The following is a 13,207-nucleotide window of genomic DNA, read 5'->3' as shown; positions in this document are numbered from 1 at the left end:
TGGGAGAGGGGTTCTAGTTTCTATGACCCATCTGGAGGAAGAGGAATTCTGGTTTCTATGACTTACATGGGGGGCTGGTTGGGGGGAGAGGGGCGAGAGACAGGAGGGTAGGAGAAGGTCAGAGAGAATCTTTGATTCTGAGGCTGCTTCTGAGACCTTCCAGTCTCCTTTAGTTCAAAGTATTTAGCATGCCAAAGTGCCATACTTTGGGGTATTGTTTTTTGAGCCCCAAAAATGCACTATGGCCACCTCAGTATCTCATTTGTTTCTCACAACTCAGTGAGGTGGACTACCCAGTGGTGTAACAATTTACATCTTACAGAAGAGGCAAGAGGTTCAAAAAGATTAAACAACTTGATGCTATGGTTTAAATGTGTCCTCCAAAATTCATGTGTTGGAAAATTAATCTCTAATAAAACTGTTGAAAGGTGGTAACTTTAAGAGGTGAGTAGGTCATAAGGGCTTTACCTTCATGAATAGATGAATGCTGCTATCAAGGGAATATGTTAGTTATAGAGGGAGTGTGTTCCTGATTAGAAAGGAGATATTTGGTCCCCTTCTCCTCTTGCTCCCACCCTCTATTGCCCTTCGGCTCCCACCACAGGAAGACTCAGCACAGAGGCCCTCACCAGATGCTAGTGCTATGCTCATGGACTTCCGAGCTTTCAGAAGTATGAGCCAAATAAATTTCTGTTCATTTTAAATTACCCAGTCTGTGGTGTTGTTATAGCAGCATAAAATGGACTGACAGCTTGTCTAAAGTCACATAGCTAGTAAGTTGCAGAGCCAATATGGAATACAATCTCTTATGTCACAAGACTTGAGGAGAAGAAAAGATTTGTATCCAAGACCCCATGCTTTTCCCCAAGGCCTGAGTTTATTGCTGTCTGCTTTTAAAAGTCAAATTTAGCTTTTCTTGAACAGACAGGTTTAAGTAATATGTTTTATATTGTAGACTATTAATCTATTACAGTGATTTCATCAGTCTATGAAATAACCATCTACATAATGTAAATTTTATAGCCACCTCTCCAAATCAAATCCACAAGCATTCCATGGATTCTGGGTACCCTGGGGTTCAGTGCCCCCAGAATACACAAAGGACAGTCCCAGGGAACAAATCTGTGGGAGAGCTGTTTGCTGGGTGCTGGAGGAACATAGCTTCTACCCTGTAGACAAAACCCAGAACCTATCCCAGGCAAAGGGCAAAGCAGAGACCACTGCCTACAATAACTGCAGCTCCCACCCCCAGCCCTTTGGACTCTTTCATGCCAGACTCTCATAGCCTTCCTCCTTCCAGGCCCTAACTGTGACCTTCCCTCCACCCATCAGAGTGGAGCATCTGAAACTCAGACAAACTCCCAAAGATCATCTCCTAACAAGTCTCTCTGCTTCACTTCTTGCCTCCCTTCAGTCACAGCCTGTTAATATGCAAGTCATATCATGTCTTTTTTTAGCTGGGAAAGATCCAATGGCTTCTTGTTGCAGATTGAGTTTTCTGGAACAGACTATGCAAAGCAATTTAATGTGCAGAATCTATATTTGGGAGTGCCTTCAGATCAATATCTTTGGGGAAGGAAGAATATAAGATTAGGGGAGGGAGAAGTTAAGCTGCAATGCACATCCAACCAATGACAGCCTCAGCCATCTCCACAGAGACTCTGGACCATTCTCTTCAGGGACATCTCACTTTTTTTTTCTTCATCCTCCCAACCTCCACTATCATAGAAAGAAAGATGCAGACACAAGATTCACACAATTCCCTTCCTTCTCATTATCCCAGGGCTGTGTCACACCAACAGACAGGACAATGTGACTGTTGTCTCATTAATTCTCTGATTTCATGTCTCCATGTCAATTAAATGTTTTCATATTCCTATCTGACAGCTGAGGAACAATATTAGTTCAATGCATTAAGAGGAAAGTAATTAAATATTTGTTCTGGGGTAATTTTATATAAAAGTATGACAATTGAGCTGGTGATGTAATTAATAATTTTTAATTGGAGGCCCTTTTACAATCAATGTTTAATTTACTAACAACTGTTTTGGCTTAAGTGCAAATTAAATGCTTGTCATTGGTCATCCACACCCATGAGTGCAGAACCAGCCCACTTTCTGGCTGGCTGTTATAAAACTTCTCTGCTACTAGACAGCTATGTAAGCTCCAGCAAGTCTTGAACCCTTTGGGGGACTCAGTTTTATTATCTGCAAAATAGGAATGTTGAATAATTGCAGTGATAACATGAATCTGCTGTGAATTGAATACTTTTCTAAACACACTGTGGGAAACTCATTACATGTGAATAACTCATTTAGTCCCAACAACTGTGCTATATTTAGGTGCTGCTTTTATTACCCTCATTTTGTAGAAGAGGAAACTGAAGTACAGAGTAACTTTTCCAAGGCAGTGGAGGAAAAGGGATTTGACTCTTGAGCTCAATCTGTCAACAGGTAAGACCTACTATCTCTCATTATAATTTCTAGCCCCAGTCCTTCAGACACCCAAATCCTTTCATCCCATCATCATTATTTATCCCTGCCTGGCACAAAATCCTTTGTATAGTTGAATTCTTGGCTTTGACCTTTTCTGACTTGCCATTAACACCAATAATGGCTGCCTCACCAGCTCCCACAGACCCCCTTTACCTGTGAGTATGGGTTAGATTATGCTGTGATAACTAGCAGTCCCAAAATATAAATGGCTTACAACAACAGAGGTTTATTTCTCACTGTTTCTTGTCCAGTGTGAAAAATTATGGGACTTGTAAACAAATGTTTTGCCCTGTTTTCTAATTTCGCCTTTGTTCCATGCTGTTTTCACTCTAGGATTCAGGCTGACAGAGAAGGCCTACATTACTGAACTCGTAACAAAGGGAAAAGAAAAGTGAAAAAGCAAGAGCTGCTTCTGAGAGCTTCTGCTCAGAAGTAACGCATAAGACTCTGGCTCATATTTACTGGTTAAAACAAGCCACACAGCTACCCCATAGTTGAATACAGTGGAGATTTTTAATCCCTCTGCAGGGAGGAGCACCCAAATCCGTATCACCAAGGCTGTTAATGGGAGTTGAAAGGAGTATCATTTTCCACTGGGTTGTGGGGGAGGGAAGGAGCAAATATTTCAAACAATAATAGAACCCACCCTACACCCCTTCACTGTGCATCCTTGCTTTCTGCCTTGAGCTACATCTTCATCACCTTGCCAGTGGACTCCTGCAGCACTACTCCAGGGTATAAAATTCTTTCCTTCTTATTGAAATGCTGTCTGGAAGGGCTTGGGGGAATAGCCCACTATGATGATCTGAAGTCTAGAAAACAGAGCCAGCTGTCTCTTTGTAATTCCCAGCATCTCCCTACATGATACTTAAGTGCCCTTCTCCCTGACCTCCTTCCTTTTCTGCCTTCTTCCTATTCCCAGATCCTTGCCTCCCTTCTGCCAGGGCCTGCATGATAAAGGCTAGGAAATTTCCATCAGTTCTTACTTCATCTTGTCAGAGGCATATAGTTCTTATAGGCCCCCTCGGGAAAAGACTGGATGATCAGAGATTTCATAAAGGAGCATCTGTCAGATCAGTAAATGTCTCTCTCAGTGACAATGATGATTTTTCAGAGAATAATAAGCTGGATCCCCAGTGATGGCTATATCACCTTCACCTCCTGATATGGTTTAGATCTGTGTCTCTGCCCAAATCTCATGTCAAATTATAATCCCCAATGTTGGAGGTGAAGCCTAGTCGGAGGTGATTGGATCATAGGGGTGTATTTCTCATGAATGGCTTAGCACCAACCTCTTGGTGCCGTTCTCATGATAGTGAGTTCTCATCAGACCTGGTTGTTTAAAAGTGTGTAGTGCCTCCTCCTTCCCTTTGTCTCTTGCTGCTCCAACCATGTCACCTGCCTGCTCCTCCTTCATCTTCCACCATGATTGTAAGTTTCCTGAGGCCTCCCCAGAAGCTGAGCAGATGCCAGCATCATGCATCCTGTACAGCCTGCAGAACCATGAGCCAATTGAAACTCTTTTCTTTATAAATTACTCAATCTCAGGTGATTCTTTATAGCAATGCAAGAGTGGACTAAGACACCTCCCTTCCTGCCAATCAGGGGAGTATAAGAAGGAATAAAGCCTAAAGAGGATAAAAGGGTCAGAGACCTTTGCCACCTGTTTCTCAGCTATTTTCTTCAGCCCTAACCCCAATTAGGAATTACCATATTTCTTCTCTCCTCTTTGCTTCTCTCTCTTTCCTTTACTATGGCTCTTCCCGTTCCCTTTGATACTATTTTAAGCTCTTTATACTCACTTCTCATTTTCACAGTTCCCCTTCCGCCATTCCCCATATCTGCCCTTCCACCATCTCCATTTTTTCCCTTCTGGTCTCTCTCTCCCTTCTCTTTATAGAGGATGATTCTGGGAGGGAGAATGGCAGAGGAAGAGAGGGTCTCAGTTCTTGCCTCAGCTCAGCCACTAACTCTCAGTGTGGTGCTGAGAAAACTACTGGGGGAAATTTTAGAGTCTGTATCACCCACTGCTATCTCCCAGCACCTGGCCTGGCATATAGTAGGTACTCAATAATTGTTTCCTGAATAAATGAGTATCTGAATGAATGGATGGATGGAGTTGCCTCTAAAAAGCTCTCCAAGAAGGCTTGTAGCTCTGAGGTTTCATGATTATATAAAATTTCCACTTCCAGACTGTCTTTTGGAACTGACAGGGCAGAGATACTGACTCAAATAGCAGTAAACGTGCAAGTGATTTTATACCTAATTGACAAACTAAATGTAGATAAATCACTGGGACCAGATGGCGCTCGCTGGAGAGTAGTGAAGGAACTCAAGGGTGAAATTGGGGAATTGTTGGCCAAACGTGTAAAGTGCTCATTATAAAGGGACGTGGTGCCAGAGAGCTAGAGAGAGCGGCTGTGCCTCCACAAAGGACCCTGGAAAGTGTTGAACAGTGAGACTGGCTGTGAAACCCAGCAAGTTAGCCAAATTTAGAATAAAGAGTAGCATCACTAGCAAAACCAGCATGCCAGGGAGGAAGGCTACTTGGTTCTATAAGAGGAAACCATTCCGGGCTAAATCTAGAATTATATGTAGAGATACATATGGTTAGTGGCTGAAGGAGAGAAGGACATGCCATTTCGAAATATGCTGGATGGGCATATTGAGTATTTCAAGTTGAAAACATTGGAGAAATTGTAGTTTCAGAAAGGGCAAGCTAACTTGTCTCCTCCTGCATTCAGCAAGCCATAAAGATTTCTCTGGGAGGGGCACCCTCCCCATGCCAGGGTGAGAAAATGGCCCTTGTGACCAGAGACTGAGAAGTGGGGGCTGAAACAGACCTGAATAGAGACACTTGATGACGTAACCCTTATCATCTCACTAATTTTCCACCTTCTCCCATATTTCTCCCAGTGAGTCCTCTAGAAATGTATTACTACTAGCCAGATCCCCTTTGTCCTGTTTTTTTTTTCTCAAATTTATTGTTCTTTGTCTAAAAAGTATAAAAGCATCTTCCTTTGGTAACTTCTTGAACTTTATTCTCTTGCGAAGATCCTCATGTACATGAAAAACTAATGAAATGTGCTTGCTTTTCTCTTTTCAATCTGCCTGGTGTCAATCTGGTTTCTAGATCCAGCCAAAGAGTTCACATAAGAGCTGAAGAGGTGTTAGAAGTGATCTCTGGCTCCCCTGCAAGGCAAAAGGAAGCCAGTGGAGGAAATACATTTAGGTTCTCAGAATTAATGTGCTAAAATCATTTTAAAATGCAAAACAAACCAAATCATCCAGGATTAAGACGATATCTTAAAAGAAATTCTGATTTAAGATGGGGAACTATATGGGATTAATTTTTTTTAATTTTTTTTTTTTTTTTTTTTTGAGACAGGGTCTTGCTCCATCACCCAGGCTGGAATACAGTGGCATGATCATAGCTCACTAACCTCAAATTCTCAGGCTCAAGCAATCCTCCTGCCTCAGAGCCTCCCAAGTAGCTAGGATTACAGGTATGCAGCAACCACACAAGGGTAATTTTTAAAAAATATTTGTAGGAAACAGTCTCATTATGTCACCCAGGCTGGTCTCAAGGTCTTGGCCTCACACGATCTTCCCACTTTGGCCTCCCAAAGCATTAGGATTCCAAGTATGAGCCATTGCACTCAGCCACTAATAATTATTTATAATCATAAACGTTGCTTCAACTTCTCAAAGACACTCTTGAAAAGTTGAAATTTTCAAAAATATTGTGAAATTGGCAGAAAAAAATATTAATTGTAATTTGAAAATTGATACAGAGAAAATAAATGACACCCAAGTCACACAACCAACAGGTAGAAAGTCTTAAAACTAGAATACTGGTTTCCTAACTCCCAATTATGTGTTATCTTTTAAATGAGACATTTAAGAGCTTGATACCCACAGATCATTTTATTAAATGTTTTTGTTAATGAGAAAGTGGACGTATCAGTCGTCCATTGCCACAACAGTGCTATGTAACAAATAACCGGAAAAACTTAGTGGCATACAACAATAAGCATATATTGCTTATGTGATAGATGGGGTCAGTTGTGGGGGTGGGCTGCTTCATTCACATGTCTTCTGCAGCTGAGGGGCAACTCATCTCTGCCAGGCTCATCGGTTCAGCACTATTATTCCATGTGTCTCTCATTCACCTCCTGCAGCCAATGGGCTAGCCTGGACACATTCTCAAGGGGATTACAAAGGCACAAGAAGATATGTGAGAATACACAAAACTTCTTAAGATCCAGGCTTGGACCTGGCACACCATCATTTCTGCCTTATTCTCTTGGGTAAGGCATGCCACCAGGTCAATCCCAGGGTCAAGGGGGTGGGACCGTTTATTCTACCCAATGAGGGAAGCCACTGCAATGTTACATGGCAAAGAATAAAGACTTGGGGCCATTACTACAAGCAGTCATAGAGGGCAAGTGCAGCATCATCTCTGAGTCTGTAAATGACTCTAAGCTGTCAGTGAGAGTTAAGTGCTAAGCAGAAAACTATATTCAGCAGGATGTGTGCACCTTCTGGATAGGGAGAAAAGGAACAAAAACTTTAGTGTGAGTATATTAAGATTAGGTTCAGCTGAAAGTAATAGAACAACCCTAAATAACTGGCTTAAACAAGATGGAATTTTAGTTCTCTCATGTAAGTATGGAGGTGAGTATCCTAAGCTGGTATGGGAACTTTGCTTCATGAAGCTTTTAGGTTCCTTTAGCTCTCTGCCCCACCATCCCTAGGATGTAGAATGCTCATACAAAAATACCCATATCTCCACAAACTTGCTTGCCATTTTAAATAGCCAAAGTAGCAAAAAAATGCATCTATTGCTACCTTCCAAATCTCACATAAGTGCTTCTGGTAGGAGGTGCAGAGAACTAATACACATCCAGAATCTTAGTTGCAAAGGAATCTAGGAGAAGTAGTTTTAAGCTTTCTAGGATTTGCAGTAAAGGGAAATACTAGAAGTTGAGAATGAATGCTGAGAGCCACTTAGCTGAATGCACCACACTTTGTAAAGAAGTAAGGGACATTACAAGGGGAGGGAACAGTTTTTGAAAGGATGGAGTTACAAAAGAGTATTATAGGTTTAAAGAATCACATTCCCTTGGATGGCTGTAAAGTGCCAAAAGTTGGGCAATTGCTGCTTTCTCTGCCTTCTCCTCACCACCAAATGTTGACATTAAGATTTGTTCCATTGAGAAGTGGGGGAGATGGAGGGTGGATTTCTTGTCACCTATTATTCATGTCCTGGAGGGCTAGGGAGAGAACAGATAGGGCTAGGGAGGTAAAGAACAAGGAGTTTCATTGAATCACTGTGATCTTCCCTAACCTGCCCACGTGGGGCTCTCTGTACCTTGGAGAGGAACAAATAAATACAGAGGCACATACATTATTAAGTGTAATTACATTGTTACTTATAGGTTCAATTAAATACTCTGGACATTTTTATAACATAATTTGAGGTGTGATGCGTGGAGTAACGGCATTAACCTTTAATCATAGTTCTTCCCCTTCAAAATTCAGACCCTATTAATTAGTAATGAAATGATTCAATAGGAATAGAAGGCACCAGCTGATGCTTCTTTTTACTTGGTCGTCTCCCTAGATTTAAATGTGGCTTTTTGACCTTCCTCTCTAAAGGAAACACATCTCAGGGTGCCAGTGTGGGATGGGGGGATGGTGGTGAGGGAGAAATGCAGAATTTTCTCCAGCCTCCCCTCTCCCAGGGGCACAAGGCAGAGAAATGGACAGAATGAGTATTGTGTAATGTGGTATATGCAGTGTTCAATCCTGGGATGTTTATTTGCTCCTTTGGTTATTGATAATTTTCTATTCTGGGGACAAGTATTTGGGGATGCAGGGTGATATGAGTTATGCAGTTCTGAGCAGCACTGGGGCCTTACTGGAAGCAGCTCGGTCTTGACCATCCCTTCTACTCATTGCCTGCTCCCACCTCCCAATGCCCTCCCAGAATCTCAATGGGCTTTCAGAGGCTGCATTCACCCTCATACGCTGTGATGTCTGAGGCTGACACACTGTGCTTCCACATGGTCATCCATCTGCTCTTCCCTATGGTTTGATCTAGGTTTACTGGGGTCCCATCTGTGTCTGGAACTATGAGAAGCATTGAGGCAATGAAGGCAAGTATCATTGTCTTCAGAGAACACTGTCAAATTCACCCATAAACTGTGATGCAATAACGGACTGACAATTACTATAACATAGAGAAAAATGGGTCTAGAAGAAGCTGAGAAGAGAGGCAGCTGCCTCAGCCTGGTGGGCAGTTTCATGGAGGGCTTCCTGGAGAAGGTGACACCCAAGCTGAGTCTTTTAGGTTAAGTGAACACCTGAAGAAATGGGCAGGGGCAGGTATTCCAAGCATGGGATACACCATAAGAAGTGAAACCACCCCTTGATGCTCGTCTGTATCATTAATCCAGTGTAGTGCCCCATACATTGCCATTCACCATAGGCTCACCTGTACACATGGAGATCACCCCAGAGTCTGCTTGCTTGCCACTCTTCACCCCAACCCAGTTCCTGACTCTTGGATCTGGCTTGGATTCAACCTCTCACTCTGGCCCCTGTGGCCTCTGTGGCTGTATCAGGGTTCTCTGGTCAGGAACTTGTGGTTACGATCAGTGACTCCCATCAGGGTTCTCCCCACCAGCTTGGTCTGCCCTGCTTCCTTGCATGGTTCACCTTCTCTAGTTCCTGCTCCCTTGAGCTCCATCTCTAGCTTGGGCTCACCAGTTAGCCCAACCAGCTACCTCCAATTTGAAGAGACAGGACCACACCACAGTATGTCAACCCACATATATATTGTGCCAAGAGTCCATCTAGCCACCCAACTGCCCCTCACCCCCACCCTATACCTATTGTAACTCCTTGGCCTGACATATCTCTGGCATATGCCCTCTTTTCAATTCTTCAGGACGGATCAGACTTACAGAGCTGTCTTGGTATTAATTAAAATACATGTTTAGCTGCTTGAACTGAAAGACTGACTAATAATGGCTTAAACAACATAGTTGTTTATTTTTCTGTCATGTAGATGTCTCTGTGACTCGTCTAGACATCTCTGTGACTCCTCTAGTGCTGGCAGGCTGCTCCATAGTCACTAGAACCAGGCACCTTTTATCAAGCTGCAGCTCCTGTCTGGTGGCTCCAGATGACTGCCCCAGCTATGCCCTCTCAGGGAATGCAGGGCCACTCCTTTTAAGGACAGAGAAGGTAATCTGCTCACATCTCTTCTGCCTGCACACCAAACATCAGCACTGAGTCATAAGGTGCACAGAGGCTGGGAAATATATTCTGGTGGCCGAGTGTGCCCAATTATACATTTTATGTAAAAAGAGAAAAACGAGTTTGCATGGACAAGTGGTAGACTCTGCCATCATCTTTATAAATCTGCAACTCTGGGCCTCCCAGGACTGATTAGGATGCCAGGAGACCTGATAATCTTTTGTCTCCAGCCTCTCAGTCTCTCTTCTCACCTTCAGTTGTTCATTCATTCAAAATATATCCACAACTATTAATAGAAAGTGCTAGGCCCTGGGGTTTGGTCATTTCCCTGAAGTTACCCATTGTTACAAGAAGAGACAAGTTATGGATATAATTGCAAAAGTTGTCTAAAAATTAGATCTCACTTCATAAAAAGGGTACAGATGAAAGGCTGCAGGAATTCAGAGAATAGAGAGTTCTTTCTGGAAGTATCAGGGACCTTTATGGAGGAGGTGGTGGTTGAGTTGGGCATTAGAGGTCAAGTATGATTTGCAGGCTCATGCATTGGGTTGGGTGACACTTCACTTTTCTTGATAGAGCTTTTAGCAAGGATGCAAGGAACATGTGTCTTCCCTGCAGTTGAGAAACCAGGCACAGCAGGGAGAAAGATGGCCACCCCAATAGGCTCTGGTGCCTGCAAAAAAGCCATCTGTTACTGAAGGAGTTCAAAGAAGATCACAGAATTTGGGCTAAACCCTAGGCTAGGCTCTCTGGGGACCTAGGCATAGGCCCTGGCTTCAAGGTGTTTATAATCTTAAGGTTTACAGTGGCAGCTGGATAATTGTTAGCTGTTCTTATTCATTATTATCATTAAGGAGAAGAAAAGAAGAGAGAACTCTTGTTAAGTGCTTAAAAAAGGGTATAGCTACCCTGGAAGAGAAATGGTTCTTGTGATTGATGTGATCAGGGTGATAGAATCTCAGATGATCCTTGAAGGATGAGGATTTTGAAAAGTGAAAACGAGTCCATGAGGAACTCTGAGGCAAACAATGCTCAGCGGAAATGGATGTTGTAGCCCCAGGAGTCACCTGTATCTTAGTTTGGATTCTCCAAAAGCAGAGACTGAGAAACGACTTGTGTGCAGGGAGTTTACATAGAAAGTGATCCCAGGGAGCAGGAGCAAAGGACGGGGGAAGTAAATCAGGGAAGGAGGGAAATGCATAAATGATGTGCTGCTCAGTGGGCCCTGCTGCAAGTCCCTTGTCACCGGGCCCTTATGCAATGCACCTCAGCCCTGCACAGTGGGTGACAAGAGGGGGAGGCCTTGATTCCTACTGCTACTGGCCAAGGTTGTTAATTCCCCAGGAGCTGTCAAGTTGTGCCCATCAGGGTGCCCAGTGGTTCCCCGCAGGCATCCCATACCTCAGCACCAGACAAGCTGGAGGGTAGGAATTCAGGGTGCGCAATGGAGGCAAATGTGAAGCAGTGTCAGGGTACACAGACACGAAGGTGCTCTAGGCCTGCATGGAACAGGCCACTATGGCTGGGGCTGGGGTGGCGGTGGCCAAAGAAATAAGAAGCGGTGCCCAAGAGGTGTTCAATTCCAGAAGCTGGAGAAATGCCTCTGAAATGAGAGCATCTCAAGTGTCTATAGATTGGGGATAGTAATTCAGCTTGTACAGACAATGGGAGTAAGAAATAGGGGAAAGACTGGTGAGAAGAAATGGAAGAGGGGGTAATATATGTGATGTGCCATCACCCCTCCATGATTTACAGTAGACCACCTCCAATGAGAGGGCTAAAGTGTGTGACTACAGGGATGGTAAGGAAAAATGGTGGTAAGGAAGGGGGTGCTGTACCCCTCCTAGGCACATGCCCAGAGATTAGGGAAGCCCTAAGGGGCAGAGAAGGCAAGGCTGGCATTAAGAGCCAGAAATAAATACTGAACAGTGAGTGAACCTGTAGCATTTTCTGACATGAGAACAGGTTGTGTTCCCTTTCTGGGGCTCAGCTTCCACACCTTAGAGGGGTTGGATCTATGTTCCATTCTCACTTCAGAATCACTGACATAAATTCTTCAGAGTTCTTGGAGCCAATACAATCAGGAGATGTAAGCTTTGAATAGTGTCCAGGGCCATGTTTCTTGAACTGATCTTTATATAAAATCACGTTGATATGATTTGCAAGATGGTAGGAGGGGGTTCACTTGGCAGGAATAATATTTCATGCAAAAATTTGGAAGTTTAAGGAGGAAGAGGATGGCACATTAATAAGAACTAATAGTGATTGCACTTACTGTGATCCAGACACTATTCTGAGCCCTTTATATGAGTCCATTTTCTTAAACCCTGCGACAACCCCATGAGGAAGATGCATCTGGGAGGTGTGCCTGGAGACAGGGAAGCATAGAAGAATAAAAGAATTGGATTGGGCCGGGTGCGGTGTCTCATGCCTGTAATCCCAGCACTTTGGGAGGCTGAGGCGGGCAGATCACAAGGTTAAGAGATCAAGACCATCCTGGCTAACACAGTGAAACCCCGTCTCTACTAAAAATACAAAAAATTAGCCAGGCATGGTGGTCGGTGCCTGTAGTCCCAGCTACTTGGGAGGCTGAGGCAGGAGAATGGCGTGAACCCAGGAGGCAGAGCTTGCAGTGAGCTGAGATGGCGCCACTGCACTCCAGCCCAGGCAACAATGTGAGACCCCGTCTCAAAAAGAAAAAAAAAAAAAGAATTGGATTGTATTCCTCATTGGGTGATCAGACAGCAACTTGTTTCTTACCTCTGGGTCTGTTTCCTAATGTGCAAAATACAGCTAGGTGCACCACTGGTGCAGATTAGTACTCTTCTTCAGAACAACATTTTCCAGAGCATCTGGCCTGTAGTAGTTGCTCAATTAGTGGTACACAAGCAAGCAAGCGAGTGAGCAAGAGAGACACTTTGGCTACATAAATATTGAAAGTTCCAGGATTTTTCAATGCTTGACTGAAAGTAAGAGGAAGAAATGTTTAAGATCAGAACCATCCTCAACTCCAAAATATATAGCTTAGTTTGCCCGTAGCATTTTACGTATTTATCAAACAAATATCTACAGGGTGCCACACTGTGCTAGCTTCAGGGAAGGCAACATTGAGCCAGGCAAAGTCCCTGATGTCACAGAAATTAGTCTTTATGGGAGGTGTCATTAATCAAATAGCCCTGTACGTAAATGAATAATTGAAAACTAATGTGTTATGAAGACAAAATTCAAGAGTCATGGGAGGAGACTTAGAGGAAACTGGTGTAAAAGGGGCAAGGGACAGTGGATACTCAGAGGAGGTGACATGAAGAATGAGTTGGAGGTGCCAGGTAAAGAGCTGAGGGAAGAGGAGGGTATTCTAGGAAGGAGGGCAAAGTCAGGTTTTTACTTCCACCTAAGTCAGAGTTGTTACAAGAAGCGAGGATACAGTGGAAGTCAGATTCTTAATC

At 43.5% G+C, this 13,207-nt stretch overlaps 1 long non-coding RNA gene across 1 annotated transcript; it reads right to left on the bottom strand.

The window, feature by feature from the left end:
* Window positions 1–5,517: 5,517 nt before the first annotated feature.
* On the bottom strand, window positions 5,518–12,724 carry LOC129059768 (uncharacterized). Its single transcript, XR_008525852.2, has 3 exons — window positions 12,522–12,724; window positions 12,037–12,129; window positions 5,518–5,687 (listed from the first exon to the last, which is right to left on the bottom strand). It is a non-coding gene; the product is annotated as an uncharacterized LOC129059768 (long non-coding RNA).
* Window positions 12,725–13,207: the final 483 nt, after the last annotated feature.

This window comes from Pongo abelii, chromosome 5 (assembly GCF_028885655.2).
Source record: "Pongo abelii isolate AG06213 chromosome 5, NHGRI_mPonAbe1-v2.0_pri, whole genome shotgun sequence".
NCBI classification, from domain to species: domain Eukaryota; kingdom Metazoa; phylum Chordata; class Mammalia; order Primates; family Hominidae; genus Pongo; species Pongo abelii.
The sequence above is the reverse complement of the archived record's forward strand: the minus strand, read 5'-3'. Positions and strand labels throughout refer to the sequence as shown.